The 20,852-nt window shown below is 41.1% G+C and overlaps 1 protein-coding gene across 2 annotated transcripts in view; it reads left to right on the top strand.

The window, feature by feature from the left end:
- The first annotated feature begins 4,901 nt into the window (after positions 1-4,901).
- The window catches only part of SPATS2 (spermatogenesis associated serine rich 2), a 148,454-nt gene continuing 132,503 nt past the window's right edge, over positions 4,902-20,852 (top strand). For both annotated transcript variants that reach the window (XM_055337188.1, XM_055337187.1), the window contains exon 1: positions 4,902-5,072. The gene's annotated coding sequence lies outside the window, so the exon portion shown is untranslated. The remainder of the gene's footprint in view (positions 5,073-20,852) is intronic.

Raw genomic sequence — 20,852 nt, forward strand, 5'->3', positions numbered from 1 at the left:
GCATGCAGCCTGCTTCTCCCTCTGCCTGTGTCTCTGCCTCTCTCTCTCCCTCTCTTTCCTCTCTGTGTATTCTAATGAATAAATGAATAAAATATTATAAAAAATAAAGAGAAGGAGAGGGAGAGAGTGCATAAGGGAGTTCAGTGGTAGGGGGGAGGGACAAGCAGAGAGATAACCTCAAGCAGACACCCCCTGAATGAGGGGACTGACCAGGGCCTGATTCTGGAGACCCGGAATCGAGTCCCATGTCAGGCTCCCTGCATGGAGCCTGCTTCTCCCTCTGCCTGGGTCTCTGCCCCTCTCTCTCTCTGTCTTTTGTGAATAAATAAATAAAATGTTTGAAAAAAAAAAGAGCCAAGAGTTGGATGCCCAACTGACTGAACCACTCAGGCACCCCATCTATTTTTTTTTAATAAAATCTTTAAAAAGGTCAAATTTAAGTTTTTAGTGAACTTATAAGGCACTTTTGCTGAACTGAGTGGTTTTTTTTAAGATTTATTTATTTATTCAGAGAAAGAGAGGGAGAAACACAGGCAGAGGGAGAAGCAGGCTCCATGCCTGACGTGGGACTCAATCCCAGGTCTCCAGGATCATACCCTGGACTGCAGGCGGCGCTAAACCGCTGCGCCACCAAGGCTGCCCTGAACTGTTTCAAATATGAGTTTTTGTTTTGACATTGACAGTAATTTTGTGATGTAACAATTCAACCTTTGAAAATTTAAGACCAGCCCCAGCCAAAAACATCTGATACACAACTGAATTTGTCTGTTACTCATGTCTTTGGACCTCAGTTTTGTTACCTGTAAAATGGGAAATGCTAACCTAATCAATTCCCTTTAATAGAACTTTAGAAAATGAATGTTCAAAGAAACATGAATTCCACACGGAAGTCCCTTAGGAAGAAAAAAGTTTCCTTGGGGGAAAGCTGCATAATATATAGAGCATTCTTTTAATTATTAACAAAGCATATTACCATATTAAATGCTCTGGGAAATAAAGAAACCAGTTTAACTTTATTTTACCCAGTGTTTCCCAAATTTATTTGGAACTGAGATAGTTTTTTCAGATCTATTTAGCTTTCTGTGAAACTGATTTTCTAAGACACACAGTTTGGACTGCCTACGTGAATATTCTTAGGTGCTGGATGTGGGGCAATCAAAGGGAAAAGTATACCCTTGTGTTCTCCAGTGGTCTTTGTGCCTATCATGGTTTGTAGCTTCAAATTTAGCCAATAGAGACTTCTAAAAAATCATGTTTCTTAATAACAGTCATTAATTATCTTCAAGATGTGTAAAATTTTTGTGTCTTTCCGACAAAATTCAGCCTTTTTTTTTTCCAAATAAAAATGTAGAATCTGGCAATCAATCAGATACAAAAAGTCAACATAAACAAATGTATGAGAAAAATTCTGATCTCCAGAGTCTTTTTGATACATATCAAATTAAGTGTTATTAATATTTGCAAAATATATCTGCCAAGGTGAAGATTATGTCATGATTTATCTTTAGTTCTACTTTTGCCACTAGGTCATTAGGTAACCTGGGATAAATTAGTTCCCTTAAGGCTAAACTGAGACATAAAGGTGTTATTTCAAAATGATCTTTTGTAATCCTTAGCAGTTACTTTAATCATTTCAGAAATGTGGTTGTTTTTACGTTTTTCTTCAAAGTATGTCACAAGTATTATATGTTGAATTTATTACAGCATTTTTTGTCCTCCAGTATAATTTATAGACTTTAACTAATTTGGAATTATTTCAAAGCAGGCAATGATCACCTTGTTTTATTGTGAAGTATGGCATACAAAATAGAAAATGTATATGTAAAGAACAATGATAAAATTAATCTTTATAACTCAGATCCAAGAGATATTTTTGAAGCATTTATTCTATGTCTTTTTGGAGAGATAGAGTACGGAACGGAGAATGGGTTAAGGTGGGCCATGAGTTGGGGGATCCCTCTTGCAAACCTCACTTAGCAAGTCGTATGTTTATGTACCCATTCTCCTTGAAGGACCATTATTTTGTTTCTTATTTTTTTTAAGACGTTATTTATTTATTCATGAGAGACACAGAGAGAGAGAGAGAGAGAGAGAGAGAGAGAGAGAGAGAGGCAGGAACATAGGCAGAGAGAGAAGCAGGCTCTATGCAGGGAGCCCGATGTGGGACTCGATACTGGAGTCCAGGATCATGCCCTGGGCTGAAGGCAGGCACTCAACCGCTGAGCCACCCAGGCGTCCCAAAAGACCATTATTTTTTGAAGTGAAATTTGTCCCAACTGAAAGACAGAACAAGGCCATGGTTAGGAAAAACAAACAAATAAACACAAAATTCTTTTTTGAAGGCACCTACTGCCTCCTCAGGGACTTAGCAAAATGTTCCTATATTTTTTTAAAAAAGATTTTATTTATTCATGAGAGGCACAGAGAGAGAGAGAGAGAGAGAGAGAGGCAGAGACACAGGCAGAGGGAGAAGCAGGCTCCACCCAGGGAGCCCAATGTGGGACTCGATCCCAGGACTCCAGGGTCTTGCCCTGAGCCCAAGGCAGGCGCTAAACCACTGAGCCACCCAGGGATCCCCAAAATATTCCTTTCAATCACATTCAGAACTCTCCTTAGAGATCTGTTAAGTGTGATATTCTTCATATTGTTAGATTTCCAGTTATGTTTTGACAGGTCTCATAGATTGGGCCTAGGCATGCTCCTTAATTCATCTCCCTTCCACATATCTACATATGGGATATCCACATATAAAAACCGTCTCCAATCAGACCACAGCTCTCTTACAAAAGGCATCAGATACCTTTCCTAACACTATAAGATTTCCAAGAATAGACTTTATTTTCCTTCCAAAGAAACTACATTGCTTTGCAGTAACAACAGGCCCTACAATGAAGGTGTTTCTCAAGCAACTTTTGGTAGGTGAAATTTGTCCTTACGGAAAAGTTCTTAAATCCTATTGGTTCAGGTCCCATTTTTCAGCATTAAGTTTCCCATTAACCAGGGTCATATCATTCCATTTCTACTTTATATGGGAAGGAAGGGAAATTGTGGGACAATTATTCATTCCTGCGTTCTTACACTACTTTGCACTTTTCTGCTTCAACACTTATCACATACTATTTTAGTTAATTATTTAATAGCTTCTATCCTCCTTTACAATTGAATACTCTCCTTGGGGATAATCTCGTTTTAGTCTTCTTTGTAAGTGACCCAAAACCTGGAACAAGGCCTACCACTCACTGGGTACTTCTGTCAATTCAGTGAATGAAAAGAGAGCCGATATTTGGACAGTTTGCTTCTATTTGAATCTTTCAGAAAAGATTCAGTAGTAAGCAACATATGGTATAGGGCCCTAACTAGCTAGATGACCTACTCTTGTTTCTTTAGATCTATTAACGATATGGTTGGATTAGATCAGGCATTATTAACCAAGGGGCAGCGGGCTCCAGGGTATTTTTGACTCTCCAAATCATGCAAAGTTAAACACAAAGGACCAGATAACTTCGGGAGGGATCTACTGTATTACTACTCCATTACAGGTACTGGGACTTCAATAGGGAAAGTGTGGAAAACAAACTTGTGCCTGTGGTGTCTTCGCTATCACACTCATACACACTTTCAGGCTTGTGGCTGATGCCTGTGCAGACCCCGTTATGCTTTGGCCTCAAAAGCTAAGAATACGGGGGACAGACTTTTGATTGATCTTTTCAGTGCTGTCTAAAACCCCAGCCTCTGAGCGCGCCTCATTGACCCCTGAGCAGTTGATGTGGGGTGGAGTGAGGACTTTACACACGCCAGACACTGGCTAGAAGGGTGCACCGACGTTAGTGATGGTTCTGGTGCTGGTCCTGGGGAGGTTGGGAATGTGATCACGAAGCCAGAAGGGTATTTAACAGAAAGATTCGACAGACCACAGCCGCAGGGAGGCATGCAGACCAGAAAACCGTCTCAGACATGGGCTTGGGCCGAGCCTGGCGGACGTGCTGGAGAATCCTCAGGTCGCTCCAGAGGTGCTCCTGCCCCGAGCCCTGAGCCCTGCAAAGGTCTCTACTGTCTCCCAGGAACCGAGCGGCCTCGAAGCCCGGACGTTCGGGACGTTTCCTGAAGCCGGTGGCTCTGAAATGGCCTTTCGTGAGCCAAACTTGGGAAGGAGGCGAAGGAGAAAGAGCTGGAAAGTCCTCGGCGTGGGAAGGCCGCACGAAACAGCAGGTCCTTCCTGGGTCCTAAGGATTAAAGCCCCTCGCGAGGCTCCCCTCGGGGCGTCGGCCTTCGGCAATCTCCGGGGGACTTTCGGCTCTTTCCGGCAGTTCCAGCTCGGGCCCAACACTCCCCGAGCGCGCTGATCTCCCCCCCGCCCCCCGCGCTGCCCCCGCTGCCCCCGCGCTTTGGGGCCTGGGCTGTTCTGCACCGGGGCACGAGCTGTGGCCCCCCCGACCCCCCCATCTAGTTTATTCCCGCCCAACTCCTCCAATCCCTGCTCTTCCTCGTTCTCCCCAATGCCCGGCGACGCCCGAGCTCCCCCAACTCAGGCGCGCGACCCGGCGGGCGCCGCGCGAGGCTCTCGGGAGGAGCGGTAACCCGACGGGCCGGAGGCGGCCTCCCGCCCCGCGCGCCCCGGCGCTCGCAGGTCCCCGGCGCGCGCGCGGGCTGGCGGCGACGGCGTCGAGCTCGGCGCGCCCGGTTCGCGCCGGCGCGAGCACGCGCCCTGAGCGCTGGCTGGCTGGCGCGCACGCGCCCGAGCGGGCTCCGGGGCGGGGCGACGAGCGCGAGCCGCGGCGAGGTCCGTGTGGAGCCGCCGGCGCTCCGGCCCTCAGCAGCGGCTGCGATCCCCAGCCGGCCGCTCGGCCGCAGCGGGGAACGGGGCGGTGGGGGCGGTGGGGGCGGTGGGGGCGGGGCGGCGTCCGGCTCTGGGAGAGCTGGGGGAGGAGCGCGGCGGCGACGGCGGCCGCTCTCGAAGACGACGACGAGAAGGAGGCGGAGGAGCTCCTTTTCCTCTCCTCAGACCCTGGAGCGTCCGGGACGCGGCGCCCGGAACTGGGGGGACGCGGCGACTGCGGGGGCCCCGGGGAGAGGTGAGGCTGAGGGGTGCCGGGTGGAGGGGTTGGTGAGGAACAAGGGGGGGCACAGGGGTGCAGAGAGCGGGCTTGAGGGAGGACCCGGGGGAGGGGGTAGTTGTTGGGGGTTGGGGTGTGGAGAGGAGGGGGACGTGAGCCCTTTGGGACCTGGAGTGCCCCGAGGGCGAAAGGCTTCTGGGGTCTGTGGGGCGGACCGAAGCACACGGGTCCGAGTTGGGGGGCGGCCGGGGGGGGCGGTTTCCTGAGGCACAGGCCGGGGAAACAATGGAGTAAGGGGGGGGGGACTCTGGTGTGAGCGTGTGTGGGGTATTGGATTTTGAGAAACAACGAGAGCTCGGAAAGAATGAAAGGATGGGTCATTTGGGACGAGAAGTACAATGGATTGGGAATGCAGTGGGGATGCGTTAAGGTCATCTGCGTGGGTGTCCGAGGTCCTCAGGATTTGGGGGCAAAGCGGGGTTTGGAAAAAAAAAAAGAGACATTCTTGGAATGAGGGGTGAGGGGAGGGCGGAAAGGAAAATAAGGCAAAGGGTAGCAGAGAAATAAAATCTGTGTGGTCTGGGCTTGAGTTAAGGCGGAAGGGGTAGATCTTGTTTGAGAGTATAGGGGAGGTGGACAAGAGTGGCATCTTGTAATTTATGCAGGATGATTGGGTTCTTTTGGGAAGGTGGATCTTTCTCAGGTTGGTGCCTCTGCTGAGCAGTACAAGCTGTTCTTTTAATAATTCGGTTGTCATTTATAGCCCGTTTCATTGATGAAGCATGCCTGTGGTATTTATTTCTCCTATATTCATCAGGTTACTGGGTGTAATTTACCTGTGGTTAATGAAAGCAGGGGAGAACACAGCACCAACGGTAGGCATCTTGCTTTGAGTTAGGTCGGTAATAATGCAGAGTTCAGGATGTTTGGGGAGGGAGAACCAAGAGGTTTTTTTGTTTTTTCATTTAGACTAAAAGGTGATGAATAGCCTTGATAAAATCGAAGTTATCTATACTTTGTTAGAATTGCAGTTTCTCACTGAGAAATGTTGATGTACCATCTGCCACTGGTTTTATATGCTCCTGGGAGAGTTTGGGTTCTGCCTCAAGAAATTCTTGATACTGATATCATATTATCAGGCTGCCTTATACCTTCCAGTGTGAATTAAGGTGATTTGAAACTACTGTGGGAAAGTATTTCTGCGGTTATGATCTTTGCATTGATTCCCTTGATACTTGGATTTCCAGACCAAATATTGAAAGGTACGAGACTCAAGATTGCTGGTTTTGAAATAGTAGTTACCACTCCACTAAGTGTTCGTAAATAGTTGATGTTAATCTTTTTATTTGTTGGGTATTAAGTTTTGCTGACTCACCTAAGATTTCTGGGAGTTTATCCGTTTATATTTCTTGGCTAGGTCTTGGATGGTAGCATTAGACTACTTTATAAAGATCCAAAAATAATGATATAAATTGTTGCTTTTCCTCTATCTTACAAAAACTGAATAAAGGGAGGAGTGTCTTCATTACTGATAATGTGGTTCTTTATTGACCTCTTACAGTGGACTAGGCAAGGTGCTAAGTTTGTTTCGCATGCATTATCTCATTTAGCTTAATCCTTACAGTTATCTCCTATTTTATAATTAAGAGGTTAAATAATTTACTAGGGTCACAGAGCTAGTAAATAAAGCTGCATTCAGACCTAGCTGTGTTGGATGCCTTCTTTAAATCTTCACTGCCTGGTTGTTGGACCTGCTATTTCCCTCCTCCTAAACTTGGTTGTAATACAAACATCATGAACTGGTTGAAATTTGGGTCTGATATGATAATGGTGATTTAGATGAAGATTGGGTTAGTGGGCTACATCTATAGAGTTTATATATATTTATCTCTCTTGTGATTTAACAGATCTTCTGAGGTCCAGATAATAGAGCTAATCTTGCTAAGAGTATGACCTGTGAAGACACTTAATCTTCTGTTTCGTCTAGTGTACTGCTGAAATACTGTGCCTAGGTGGCCTCTTCCTTGTAGAAGTCAAGGCAGCCAGTTGTGGAGTCAGAACCAATTAACTCTGGAAAACAATCGAAAACTGCTGAGAGCTCAAGTGCCCTCCCAAGCACCTGTTGAGTCCACAGTTGGTACTGGCATTATCTCTAAATATAGACAGGATCCTCTTAGAAACCGGGAGTGAAACTAGAAGAACTGAGAGAAACAGCTGGGGCTTGAGGGAGGAGCTGTAGGTTGTTGGCCAAAACATCAGCATAACCCCTGGGGGCTGATCAGGAGTGGCAGAGGGCCTCAGATACTAGAGAACAGCAGGAGGGGAGGGAATTTTTGTTGAGCATTTATGTATTCTAGGCACTGAACTCAAGTTTTTTTTATGTAACACTTCATTAGATATAAACATTATCCCTATTTTTCAGATGAGGTTCAGAAAGTTTAGGTAACTTGTACAAGTCACTAAAAACAGTGAAGGAAATTTGTATATACTATTATTATTATTATTGCTGCTTGCTGTTTCCCATTGTAGAGTTACAATATTAAACTTGAGAACTTAAAGTCACTCTTTAAGGTCCCTTGTGCTTCTTGTTAGAAGTACAGCTGATTATTTCAATCTTGTTACTTCCGTTGGAGACTGGAGGGAAGAGCTTGGGTTTTTTCCTGATTTAAATTGTTGGGAAGGGGAGCTCATTCATTATTTACTAAATGACTTCCTGTAGAATATAATTCAGCTTCCTCAGTTGCCTGGAGTAAATCTGTAACAACATGAAAATGGCATGTCCATACTTCCTATTCTGAGGTCTTGACTTTCAGGTAAGTCATCTAGGTTCTGGAGGGATGACAGTGAAGCATGCCAGTTATAGACTTTTACCACTTTTCTTGATATGTTTTTGCCAGAAAAGTTTGACCATCATTCTTGATCAGTTACTTAAAAAAAAATTGTGATAAAATACAGATAACATAAGATTTACCATTTAAACCATTAAGTCCAAAAGTAAATAAACCATTAAGTACAGTAGTGTTTTTTCTTTTTTTTTTTAATTTTTTTTTGTTTATTTATGATAGTCACAGAGAGAGAGAGAAAGGCAGAGACACAGGCAGAGGGAGAAGCAGGCTCCATGCACCGGATTCGATCCCGGATCTCCAGGATCGCGCCCTGGGCCAAAGGCAGGCGCCAAACCACTGCACCACCCAGGGATCCCCTACAGTAGTGTTAAGTACATTCACATTGTTATGCAGCATTTACCACCATCCACCTCTAGAACATTTTAATCTTCCCAAACTGAATCTATGAAACAATAACTCCCATTCCTCTCTCCCCTCAGCCATATCCCTTTCTGTCTCTATGAATATGACTACTCTAGGGATCTCATATAAGTAGAATAATAGTATTTGAACATTTGTGTCTGGCTTATTTCACTTAGCGTGATATCTTCAAGGTTCATCAATATTTTAGCTTAGCTTGTGTCAGAATTTCATACCTTTTTAAGGACTGAATAATACTCTATTTAAAAGTGTGTACTACATTTTGTTTATCTATTTAGACATTTGGGTCATTTCCACCTTTTGGCTACTGTGAATAATGCTGCTGTACAAGTATATTGGTGTACAAGTATCTGTTTGAGTCCTTGCTTTCAGTTCTTTTGGATCTATACTAAGAAGTGAAATTTCTGGTATTCATATGATAATTCTCTGTTTAACTTTTTGAGGAAGTGTTGCTACTTTTAAATATTTATTTATTTATTTTAGAGAGAGACAGAGTGAGTGCAAATGGAGGGAGGAACAGAGGGAGAGAATCTGCTGAGCATGGAACCAGACTCAGGCTCAATCTCAACCCTTAGATCACGACCTGAATCGGACACTTAACTGACTGAGCCCCAAATCCTGTGGGAATTGTTGTTATTTTTATTTTATTTTATTTTATTTATTTTTTAAAGATTTTATTTATTTATTCATGAGAGACACAGAAAGAGAGGCAGAGACCCAGGCAGAGGGAGAAGCAGGCTCCATGCAGGGAGCCCCACGTGGGGACGTGGGACTCAATCCTGGGTCTCCAGGATCACGCCCTGGGGGGGAGGCAGCACTAAACTGCTGAGGCACCTGGGCTGCCCTTGTTGTTACTATTAAATTGTGGTTTTATGTGTGTTCACCTGAAGGTAGCCTTATGTTTGAGGGGTGATGGTTCCTCTACTGACTTTTTCTGTACTGTTTGTAGGATACTTGTACTGGAAGTGATTCAAAAGGAAATGATTTACCTACTTTTCATGACTCTCTTAGCTTCTGCCTATTTATATTTATGTATCATGACATCTGGCAAGCACATTAAAATACATTTCAACTTAGCAATAAAGTACTTTTGAAAATCTTTCAGACAGTTCAGCTCATGAAGAAAATGGGAGTATCTGTTCTAAAGTGTGAAATATATCCAAAGTGGAAGGAACCATTTGTTATATATAGATCTTTCCGGTCATACCTGTAAATGTGGATAATCATCTTAAAAACATGATCTGTCTGTGTATTTGAAAAATGTGTCAGTAGTAAAGAGCATTTTTAGTTCACTTTGCTGCCTTTGAAATTCAGGGTACTTATTTAAGAATGTTTTACATAAAAAAAAAGTTTTAGGTGTATGAGCTGCTGGTTACTGCTTAATTTGTGCATCCCGTCATTCACTGAAAAAAGTTTGAGTGCCTACTATGTGCTTTAAATATTTCAAGAAGGTAGCTGTGATGCAGGAAGCAAAATTAGCTCAAGTCACTTATTTGACTCCATTTTTCCTCTCTCTCTCTATATATACACACACACACATACACACATATGCATATATGTATTTATGTGTGTATAAACATATTTTTCCTCTATTGTTATATATGTTTATACTCATAAGTGAATATATGAATTCTATAGTACATATATATGTGTGTGTGTGTGTGTATATATATATATATATATATATATGTATATGAGTTGTATAGTACCAAGTATAGTAGATTGAAATAGCTGCAGACTGACAGTGGATTGTCTCTTAGGATGGATCTAACCTCCCGATTCGTTTTTTCTAAATGTCACAAAGAGGTTAATTATCCCTGTTTCTTGCTTCTTGAGATTATTGTGTTACAAAGGGACTTGAGTCTCACATGTCATTTTCTGGGAGCTTCATAAAAGAGTTAGCTCACACTTACTTTGGAGGTGGTTGTTGGTTCTGAAATACAGTTGGCCCTTCAACAATGTCGGAGTTAGGGGCATTGACCCCTGTGCAGTGGAAAATTTGTGTATAACTTTGGACTCCCCAAACACTTAACTAGTATTATATATTGTATTCTTACAATAAAGTAGCTAGAGAAAAGAAAATATTAAGACGGCCATAAGGAAGAACAAATACATTTACAGAACGGTATTTATTGAAAAAAAATCCATGTATAAGTGGACACGTGCATTTCAAACTGATGTTGCTCAAGGGTCACTGTATTTCTAAAGATTTAAAGTTTGTAAACTCCTTGTGTTTAAATTACTGGATATTAAGGATGGGTCAGAGGCCAACATTTTGCTCTCCATGTTCAAATCTACCATAGTGGTCTGTAGAGGTGGGTGAAATATACATCCTCTTCTACACAAATTCTGCATGGTTTGAGGATATAGCCAATAGCTTAAAGGCAGTTTTTTTTTTTTTTTTTTTTAATTCATGAGAGACACGTAGAGAAGCAGAGACACAGGCAGAGGGAGAAGCCCGCTCCATGCAAGGAGCTTGATGTGGGACTTGTTTCCGGGACACTGGGATCACGTCCTGAGCTGAAGGCAGACGCTCAACCACTGAGCCACCCAGACATCCCTTAAAGGCAACTTCTGCAGTCATTGTCCTATGACTAATTTGTGGTTAGTGGGTTACATAGCAATTCTTACTAGTTCAAACCCTAAATAATAACCTTGGATTGCTGGTAAGAAGAAGGATTTTTTATATTACTTAACAAAACATCATGATTACTAGTTGTGGAATGTGTGTGTGTGTGTGTGTGTTCTTGAAAATGGGCAAAAGGATATTGGGCCTGAGGAGGAGATTTGTGATAAGGCCATTATATGATTTAGATGAGTCATGAGAGTAAGTGAAGATGCTGCCAATGATGATACTTCATATTGACCTATAAAGACTGGGAAAACCAATGTGTACAACTTGCAGTCTTTCCTTTCTTGTGTACATGTGATATGTCCAGTAGGAAATTATTTGCTGTTATTCTAAGGCTACCATCAGTAGTAGAGCAATACTTTAAATTATCCACTTGGTCTCTGATTGTATGTCAGTGTGGTCAGCCCATTGCTGGCACTTCCAGGTTATCTTCTGTTACATTGATTTGAAATGTGCATTAGTGTGTCTTGACTCTTGTGCTTACTTTGTTTGGTCATCTTAAACTTTATAGTAAATTACCTACATTGCCTACCTGCATATCCTGTACAAGTCCTCAGCATAAGTGTCTCATCATGAGAAGCTCTCTCATATTTGATGAAACAGTGAAATGCATCTGTAACTAAGATGGAATTACAGGAAGCTAAAGTATTGTGCCTGAATGGCAAGTGATCTAGAACCACCACAGACTAAATCAGCCATAGCTTAGCTGCAAGCTTGATGTTTTGTTATATCTTACTAGTTAGTACACACTAGGTTTCTTTTTCTTTTCTTTTTTTTTTCTGATAAAGAATTTACTCATTTATTCATGAGAGACGAAGAGACACAGGCAGAGGGAGAAGCACACACTAGGTTTCTTGAGATAGTAATCTAATCCCTTGTTGAAAATGCCTTTTTTTTTTTAAATATTTTATATATTTATTCATGAGAGACAGAGAAAGAGAGAGGCAGAGACATGGGCAGAAGGAGCACCAAGTTCCCTTGTGGGGAGCCTAATGAGGAACTTGATCCCAGGACCACAGGATGATGATCTGAACCAAAGGCAGACACTCAACCACTGAGCCACCCAGACACAACAAGTCTTTTTTTTTTTTTTTTAATTTTTATTTATGATAGTCACACACAGAGAGAGAGAGAGAGAGAGAGAGAGAGAGAGAGAGAGAGAGAGAGGCAGAGACACAGGCAGAGGGAGAAGCAGGCTCCATGCACCGGGAGCCCGACGTGGGACTCGATCCGAGGTCTCCAGGATCACGCCCTGGGCCAAAGGCAGGCGCCAAACCGCTGCGCCACCCAGGGATCCCCCCAGACACAACAAGTCTTAAACAAGACTTAGTTGGGTAATCTTTTTCATCTCCATCACTATGCAAATGTATTTTATGTTGGTTTTTACACTTGTTCTTAGCCGAAGGCCAAAAAGCGATATTACGTTGGTTTTTAAAAAGTTGATATTTGGGATACCTGGGTGGCTTAGTCAACTAAGTGTCCAACTCTTGATTTTTGCCTGAGTCATGATCTCAGGGTCGTGGGATCGAGCCCTGTGTCGGGCTCTGCACTAAGCATGGAGCCTGCTTGGGGTTCTCTCTCCTTTTACCTCTGCTTGCCATCATGTCCCATCTCTCTCCACTCCCCAACCCCTGCCGGGACTCATGCACGCGCACTCTCTGAAATAAATAAAAAGTTGATATTTGTCATTTGTCTGCCTGCCCATACATAATGTAATGTTATGATGATCCTGTAAGTTAGACTACAAGGTATTATTATTTGATGTTACTGTAATTTGGAGCATGGGAAACAGTGCAATAATAGTGATTATCAAATTTGTTTAGGCATCTAACCTGATGAAGTAGAAAAAGCTCTTGAAAATGGAGGGATATTTGGTACCTTCATCCTGATTACTTGTTACCTGAAATCTTAACATTTACGATTAGAATTATAATCAATTTTTATATGATTACAGTTTTGGTTGGGCAGTAAAGCTGAGAACACATGATCCTTTCACACTCTACTGACTCATTTCTGTTGTGAAATAAATAGCTCTAAACATATTCTTAAACTTCTTGGCAGCTGAACTTTTTGATGCCTAAAATGTGAATTTGCCGAATGTTATTGGTTATGATCAGGCTAATATTGATAATATCTTTTTTATTTTTATTAGTATTATTATTATTTTAAAGATTTTATTTATTCATAGAAATGCAGAGAGAGAGAGAGAGAGAGAGGCAGAGTCACATTCAGAGGGAGAAGCAGGCTCCATGCAGAGAGCCTGACATGGGACTCGATCCAGGGTCTCCAGGATCACACCCTGGGCTGCAGGCGGCACTAAACCACTGCGCCACCGGGACTGCCCGATAATATCTTTTTTAAAAAAATGTTATTTATTTATTCATGAGAGACACGCAGAGAGAGAGATAGAGAGGCAGAGACACAGGCAGAGGTAGAAGCAGGCTCCATGCAGGGGGCCTGACATGGGACTTGATCCTGGGTCTCCAGGATCATGTCCTGGACTGAAGGCAGCGCTAAACTGCTGAGCCACCTGGGCTGCCCTGATAATATCTTTATAATATTTCCATGTATTATTTTTCTTCTAATTTCTTATTAAAATAGGGAAGCTGTGTAACATTTAAGAGTGCAATCCTGTTAGTATCACACAGCAATTGCTAATATGTTGGATTATAGCTAGCTGGGCATAGAATTAATTATTGGTGAGAGGGACTATATTCTGTTAACATAAAAAAAAAAAAAAAAGGTCACAAATCCGGCACACAGATCTGGCTTTGAATCTCTGTTCCTCCACTTACTCCCTCTATGGATTTGGTTGTCTTTTAATTTCTCTAAGCCTGTGTTTCTGAATTTTTAAGTTGGTCCAGCAGTAATCCCATGACAACAGAGTTGTCATGACTGTTGAATATTTTTAGGTGATGTTCGCATAACATAAAATTAACCCTTTATACAGTTCAGTGGCATTTAGAACTTCCACAGTGTTGTACAACCATCACTCTATCTAGTTCTGGGACTTTTGCATCACCCCCAATGGAGACCTCATACCCATTAGCAGTCACTCTTCATTCTCCTCTTGCCATGTCTCTTGGTAACCACCAATATGCTTTTTGTCTCTATGAGTTTACCTATTCTGGATATTTCAAATAAATGGAATCCTGTAATATGTGATATTTTGTGTTGGCATCTTTCACGTAGCATAGTATATATATATATTTTTTATAGCATAGTATTTTTGAGGATCATCCATGTACCAGTCTTTCATTCCTTTTTATAGCTGAATACAATTCCATTGTATGGATATATCACATTTTGTTTATGCTTTTATCTGTTGATGGACAGTTGTGTCATTCTCACTGTTTGGCTATTGTGAATAATGCTGCTGTGAACATTCTTTTTGTTTTTAAAGATTTTATTTATTCATGAGAGACACAGAGAGCAGGGCAGAGACAGGCAGAGGGAGAAGCAGGCTCCTTGTGGGGAGCCCAATGCGGGACCTCATCCCAGGACCCTGGGATCGCACCCTGAGCTGAAGTCAGACACTCAACTGCTGAGCCAGCCAGGCATCCCTGCTATAAATATTCATATGCCAGTGTTTGATAATCTGTTTTCAGTTCTTTTTTTTTTTAAGATTTTATTTATTTATTCATGAGAGACACACACACAGAGAGAGAGAGAGAGAGAGAGAGAGAGAGAGGCAGAGACAGAAGCAGGCTCTATGCAAGGAGCCCGACGCGGGACTCAATCCCAGGTCTCCGGGATCAGACCCTGGGCCAAAGGTGGTGCTAAACTGCTGAGCCACCCAGGCTGCCCTCTGTTTTCAGTTCTTTTGCGTCTATAGCTGAGAATGGGATTGCTGGGTCATATAGAATTTTTTTTTTTTTTTTTTTTAAAGAAGGAGAGAGATGGGGGCAGGGGAGAGGGAGGCACAAGGCTTGATCTCACAACCCTGAGATCATGACTTGAGCTGAAATCAAGAGTTGAATGTTTAACCAACTGAGCCACCTGGGCACTCCCACACAGAACTTTTATATTTAACTTTTTGAGAAACTACCAGTCTGTTTTTCACAGAGGCTATACTATTTTATATTCCTAGCAGCAATGTGTGAGGGATCCAGTTCTCCACATCCTTGTCAATACTTGTAATTTTCCTTTTTTACCCCTTTTGATTGTAGCCATTTTAGTAGATGTGAAGTGATACCTTTTTTTTTTTTTTTTGAAAGATTTTACTTATTTATTCATGAGAGACACACAGAGGCAGAGATGCAGGCAGAGAGAGAAGCAGGCTCCACGCAGGGAGCCTGATGCGGGACCTGATCTGGGACTCCATGATCATGACCCGAGCGAACCACCCAGGTGTCCCGTGAAGCGATATTGTGAATTTGATATGCATTATCTTAGTGACTACTGATATTGAACATCTTTTCATTCACTTGTTATTTGTGTATATTCTCTGGAGAAATGTCTGTTAAGTCCTTTGCCCAGTTTTTATTTTTTTTTATTTTTATTTTTTAAAACATTTTATTTATTTATGAGAGAGACAGAGAGGCAGAGCCACAGGCAGAGGAAGAGGCAGGCTCCATGCAGGGAACCTGATGCGGGACCTGATCCCGAGACTCCAGGATCATGCCCTGGGCCAAAGGCAGGCACTAAACCGCTGAGCCACTCAGGGATCCCCCCTTTGCCCAGTTTTTAATTGGATTTTCTTTTTGTTGAGTTGTGACTATTGAATTTTAGTGGGCATAAAACAGTTCAGTAGGTACACATAATATACACTCAATAAATATTAGCTAATTAATTAAAAGTGTTTTTGCGGGGATCCCTGGGTGGCTCAGCGGTTTAGCGCCTGTCTTCGGCCCAGGGCATGGTCCTGGAGTCCCGGGATCAAGTCCCACATCAGGCTCCCTGCATGGAGCCTGCTTCTCCCTCTGCCTGTGTCTCTGCTTCTCTCTCTCTGTGTCTCTCATGAATAAATAAATAAAACCTTAAAAAAATTTTTTTTTGTACTTATGGCTTTCAATTTGAAGGGGACTTTGCCTGGCTTCTGTAATTAGGAGTGCAAAGGCAACAAAATATTTGTTGTCAATAAAGTTTTCACTATGTCAGTATTCATACTTCGCTTTTAATTGATGCCCCTGAATCAAGAAATTAGAAACACTTATGCAAAAATCGTTTATCTTTGGCAGAAATCAGTATATCATCAATGTTTAATTTATTCCTAAGAACTATAAAGCGGTAGTGCCATCTAATTATATCTGAGATGTAGATCATCTTCCTTCATTCTACCCTGTTATGATACATTTGTTATAAATGCATGCCACAATCAAAATTTCTTGAAAACTGGGTCAGGGAAACCTTCTTTTTATATGTACTGTTATGGGCTTCCCCTTCTATCTGAAAGTAGAGCATTCTTATGAAACTTTTTGTAAGTCTAAATGGCATAAAGTAAGAAGCATTTACCATTAATTTATATGGAAAATTTTTTGAGCGTTCTCAGACCCAAAATTAACCTCTCTTAGGCTTTTCTGCTACCTTAGGACACATGTTGCTAATGGATGCACAAAATAAATCAAGATAAAGCCCAGAAGCTCACAGTACAGTTCAAAGCTGTGGCAGCTTGATGTTGAGATGCTGAGTGTAGTTCCCAGGAAAGGAGCCTAGGGCCACCACTTAGTGTGTGGGGTGTGCTCTGCTTCTCTAAAAGCTTGCTGCAAAACAAATGTTGAATGCTATTTTCACTTTCCCCCTTTTTAAAATAGAAGCAAAAATCCTCTTTGGGTTTCCTTCTGTTAGTGGAAACTAGTATTAATGTGGATCTTTTGTAAAAGAGAAGTGGTGTAAGGTGAACTTTCGAAAAGCAAGGGATTACCTGTATGTAGTTGATAGGTTATCAGTGTTTTTCTGTTTATTGCAACTTGGCTTTATGGGCTGGTCAAAAGAAGCTAGATGAAAATAGGAGATCAAAGTAATTAATTTAGGATTACCCTCCTGTCAGGATTGTACCGTCTTGAATTGATGAATATATCTTGGCAGGTTTATAGTATTTTATTTCACTATGTCATAATTTGGAGTGGGGCCATAGCTTTAGGCAGAATATACTGAAAACTGTATGTAAGTCTAAACTTCGTTGTTTTCTTGGGAAAGGTAACAAAAAGAAGTGTATGCTTTCAGGGACTGGTGATTATTCAAATCCCCTCTAAGGTATTCTTTCCCTGTACTTCCAAGCTTTATGTTCTATATGCTGCAGCTCTGAACCCTCCTATCTTTTTTATTGCCTCTGTCCTTTGCCCATTCCATAAATGCTGCCTGGAATGCCGTCATTGGTGACTCTCCCAAGTCTCTCAGGCAGACTAAAAGCCCCTTCTGTTGAGCTTTGAAATCTGTTACATGTTTTTGTAATAACACTTGTCATAGTGTACTTTAAAAAAGGCACATTTGTTTTGTTTTGTTTTGTTTTGTTTTAAGAGAGTGAGGGTGGGAGGCAAGGGCAGAAGTAAAGAGAGAATCCCAAGCAGGTTCCATGCCCAGCACAGAGCCCAATGTGGGGCTTGATCTTATGACCCTGAGATCATGACCTGAGCTGAAATCAAGAATTGGATGCTTAACTGACTGAACCACCCAGTCGCCCCTAAAAAATGCACATTAAATTTTAAACAAAATGAAACAGTACAAAGGTAAATGGTGAAAACAGTTTCCCCACTTCTCTTCTCCAAAAGCCATCAGTGATCTTACTTTTTAAAATATATCCTTCCGGAGTTTTTCTGGGCTGATACAAGACTTTATAGTATAGGAAATATTTATTTACCTCTATTTTTTATTTTTATTTTTATTTTTTTAAACTTTTATTTATTTATGATAGTCACAGAGAGAGAGGGAGAGGCAGAGACACAGGCAGAAGGAGAAGCAGGCTCCATGCACTGGGAGCCTGACGTGGGATTCGATCCCAGGTCTCCAGGATCGCGCCCCGGGCCAAAGGCAGGCGCCAAACCGCTGCGCCACCCAGGGATCCCTTACCTCTATTTTTTAATTGCAGAGTAGTTTAGAAATACTGATAAAAATTCAAGTATTATAGAAATACATAGACCAAAAAACGAAAAGTCCTTTATCTTGATCCTTAACTCTTGTCCTTACTAAACAATGACTCTCCTCTTCAAGAACATTCCTCTGTCCAGATGTAATCCTATCATAAGCCTACTGAGTACTCTTTTGAATTGTTCCGTTTACATTTATGTACTTACATAAAAGTTATTTTAGGAATATATATATATTTTTAAAAGACTTTATTTATTCATGAGACACACAGAGAGAGAGAGAGGCAGAGACACAGGCAGAGGGAGAAGCAGGTTCCATGCAGGGAGCCCAACATGGGACTCGATCCTGGGTCTCCAGGATCACGCCCTGGGCCGAAGGCAGTGCTAAACCATTGAGCCACCGGGGCTGCCTGGTATATATTTTTATGTTGTTTTATATATTCTCTCACCTCTTCTTATGTATCTTGGAAATTTTTTTCACATCATTATATATAGACCCATTTTATTCTGCATGGTGTTTATAATATGCATATACTATTTTATGTAATCATTTTTCAGTTGATGGATGTGTGTGTCCATCACATATATCTATCAATTGAGAGGGAGAGGGAGAAGCAGACTCCCTGCTGAGCACGGTGCCTGACACCAGGCTTGATCTCCGGATGGGCAAAGGTAGACGCTTAGCCCACCCTGCCACTCTGGTGCCCCTCCCTTGCAGTTTTCTAACAATGCTTCAATGAACATTTTTTTAAAACTTCTTTCTTGTTGGATCTATGTAAGTGTTTCTCTGGGTTGCTAGAAGTGAAATGCTGGGTGAAAGGGTATAAAAGGGTATACTCTTCTAAAATTTTGGTGAATACTGCCAAATTGCTTTTTTAAAAAACTTTTTTAGTTTGAAATAATTTAGGTTTGCAGAAGAGCAAAGATAGTACAGAGAGCTCCCATATACTCTTCCCCCAGCTTTTCCTAATGTTAACATCTTTCATAACCATAACACATTTATCAAAACTAAGAAATTAACATTGGTACAATAGTACTAAGTTATATAAACTATTTGGATTTCCTCAGTTTTTCCACTAATGTCCTAAAAAGTTCTAGGATCCAATCCAAGATCCCATGTTGCAGTTAGCCAGCATGTCTCTTTAGTGTCCTGCAGTCTGTGACGGTTTGTTTTTTTCTTGTCTTTTTCACTATCTTGACACTTTGAAGAGTACCAGTTAGGTATTTTGTAGAACATCCCTAAATATAGGTTTGTCTGATGTTTTCTGATACCCAGGCAAAGTTTACAGGTTTTGAGTAAGAATACCACAGAGATGATGTCCCCTTCTTGTTGCATTGTATCAGGTGGGCAGACAATATCAACATGTCTTATTATTGGTGATGTTAGCCTTGACTTATTTGATTAAGGTGGTGTCTGCCAGGTTTCTTCACTGAAAAATTTCTGCTTTTCTTTTTCCATACTCTGTTGTTAAAAGCAAGTCACCAAGTCCAGTCCACACTCAGAGGGAGGAGTATTAAGTTTCATCTCCTGGAAGGAAAAATATCAAAGAATTTGGACACATGTTTAAACCTCCACAGTCATAAACAAACATTTTATGGGGATACTTTGAGATTATCCAAATATTAGTTTCTTTTTAAAAGTTCCACGTATTAATTTTAGCATTTCTCAGTGGATCTTGCCTATAGCAGTTAATACTATGGTATTGAAATGGTCATTTTCTATTTCTCTCATTACTTCTACATTTATTAATTAGAAATTTTCTTTTCTTTTTTTTTTTTTTAAAGATTTTATTTATTCATTCACGAGAGACGCAGAGAGAGAGAGGGGCAGAGACACACGCCAAACCGCTGAGCCACCCAGGGATCCCCAATTAGAAATTTTCTATAAGGAGGCTTGTACATTGTTGGCCATTTATTTATTTAATTTATTTGCATCATTATGGACTCAGGGGTTTATTCTTTGGATTATAACATTATTTACTTTGTCACTTGCTAAATTACACTCCTACCAAGCAAGTTGTAGATAACGAACTTACACACAACATTGGCTATTATGAATTAAAGTGTTTTTTTCCCTATTAAATGTGAGGTTGAGTGTGTTTTATATGTTTATTGGCTATATTTGTGAATTATCTTTTTATATACTTTGCTCATTTTTAAATTGGGTATTTGGTTTGTTGTATGGAAGTTTTTTACACTCTGGATATTACTCCTTTGTTAAATATAGTTTTTTTTCCTTTTAAGAATATTTTCTTTCTCTTTTTTAAATTACAAAAATAATATGTTTATTGTAAAACATGTAAAGCGAGTAGCAAAAGTCTCCTCTCCCTCTCTTCAGTCTCATTCCCCATGCATATTACCTTTCTTAGCTCATAAGCTAGCAGTTTGGTATTTTTTCCTTCCAGAACTTTTTCTGTAGAGCAGAAACATATATGTATGTGTTGTGTGTGTGTGTGTGTGTGTGTGCAAGTGTGTATGTACATACAAAAGCATACACTTGATAAAAATGGAATCATAGAATATTCCGTTTTGCTTTTATCACTGATTTAACAAATTATGGAATCCTAAAGTGTTGAAATGTATGTTTCATTATCTTTTTCTCACTAGATTACAATCTCCTTTGTACAGAGACCATGATTCTTCCCACTTAAAAGTATAATTTTTTTAGGGGCTCCTGGGTGGCTCATCTGGTTAAATGTCTGACTCAGTTATCATAAGTTCAGGTCTTGATCTTGGGGTTGAGTTCAAGCCCCACATTGAGCTCCATGCTGGGCATAGAGCCTACTTTAAAAAATAAATAAATAAAAATAAATAAAGGTATTCTTTTTCCTGTGTGAATAACATCATTTTTCCATTTGCTCCTGCTAGAGACATT

Source organism: Nyctereutes procyonoides, unplaced genomic scaffold (assembly GCF_905146905.1).
Source record: "Nyctereutes procyonoides isolate TBG_1078 unplaced genomic scaffold, NYPRO_anot_genome, whole genome shotgun sequence".
Classification (NCBI taxonomy): domain Eukaryota; kingdom Metazoa; phylum Chordata; class Mammalia; order Carnivora; family Canidae; genus Nyctereutes; species Nyctereutes procyonoides.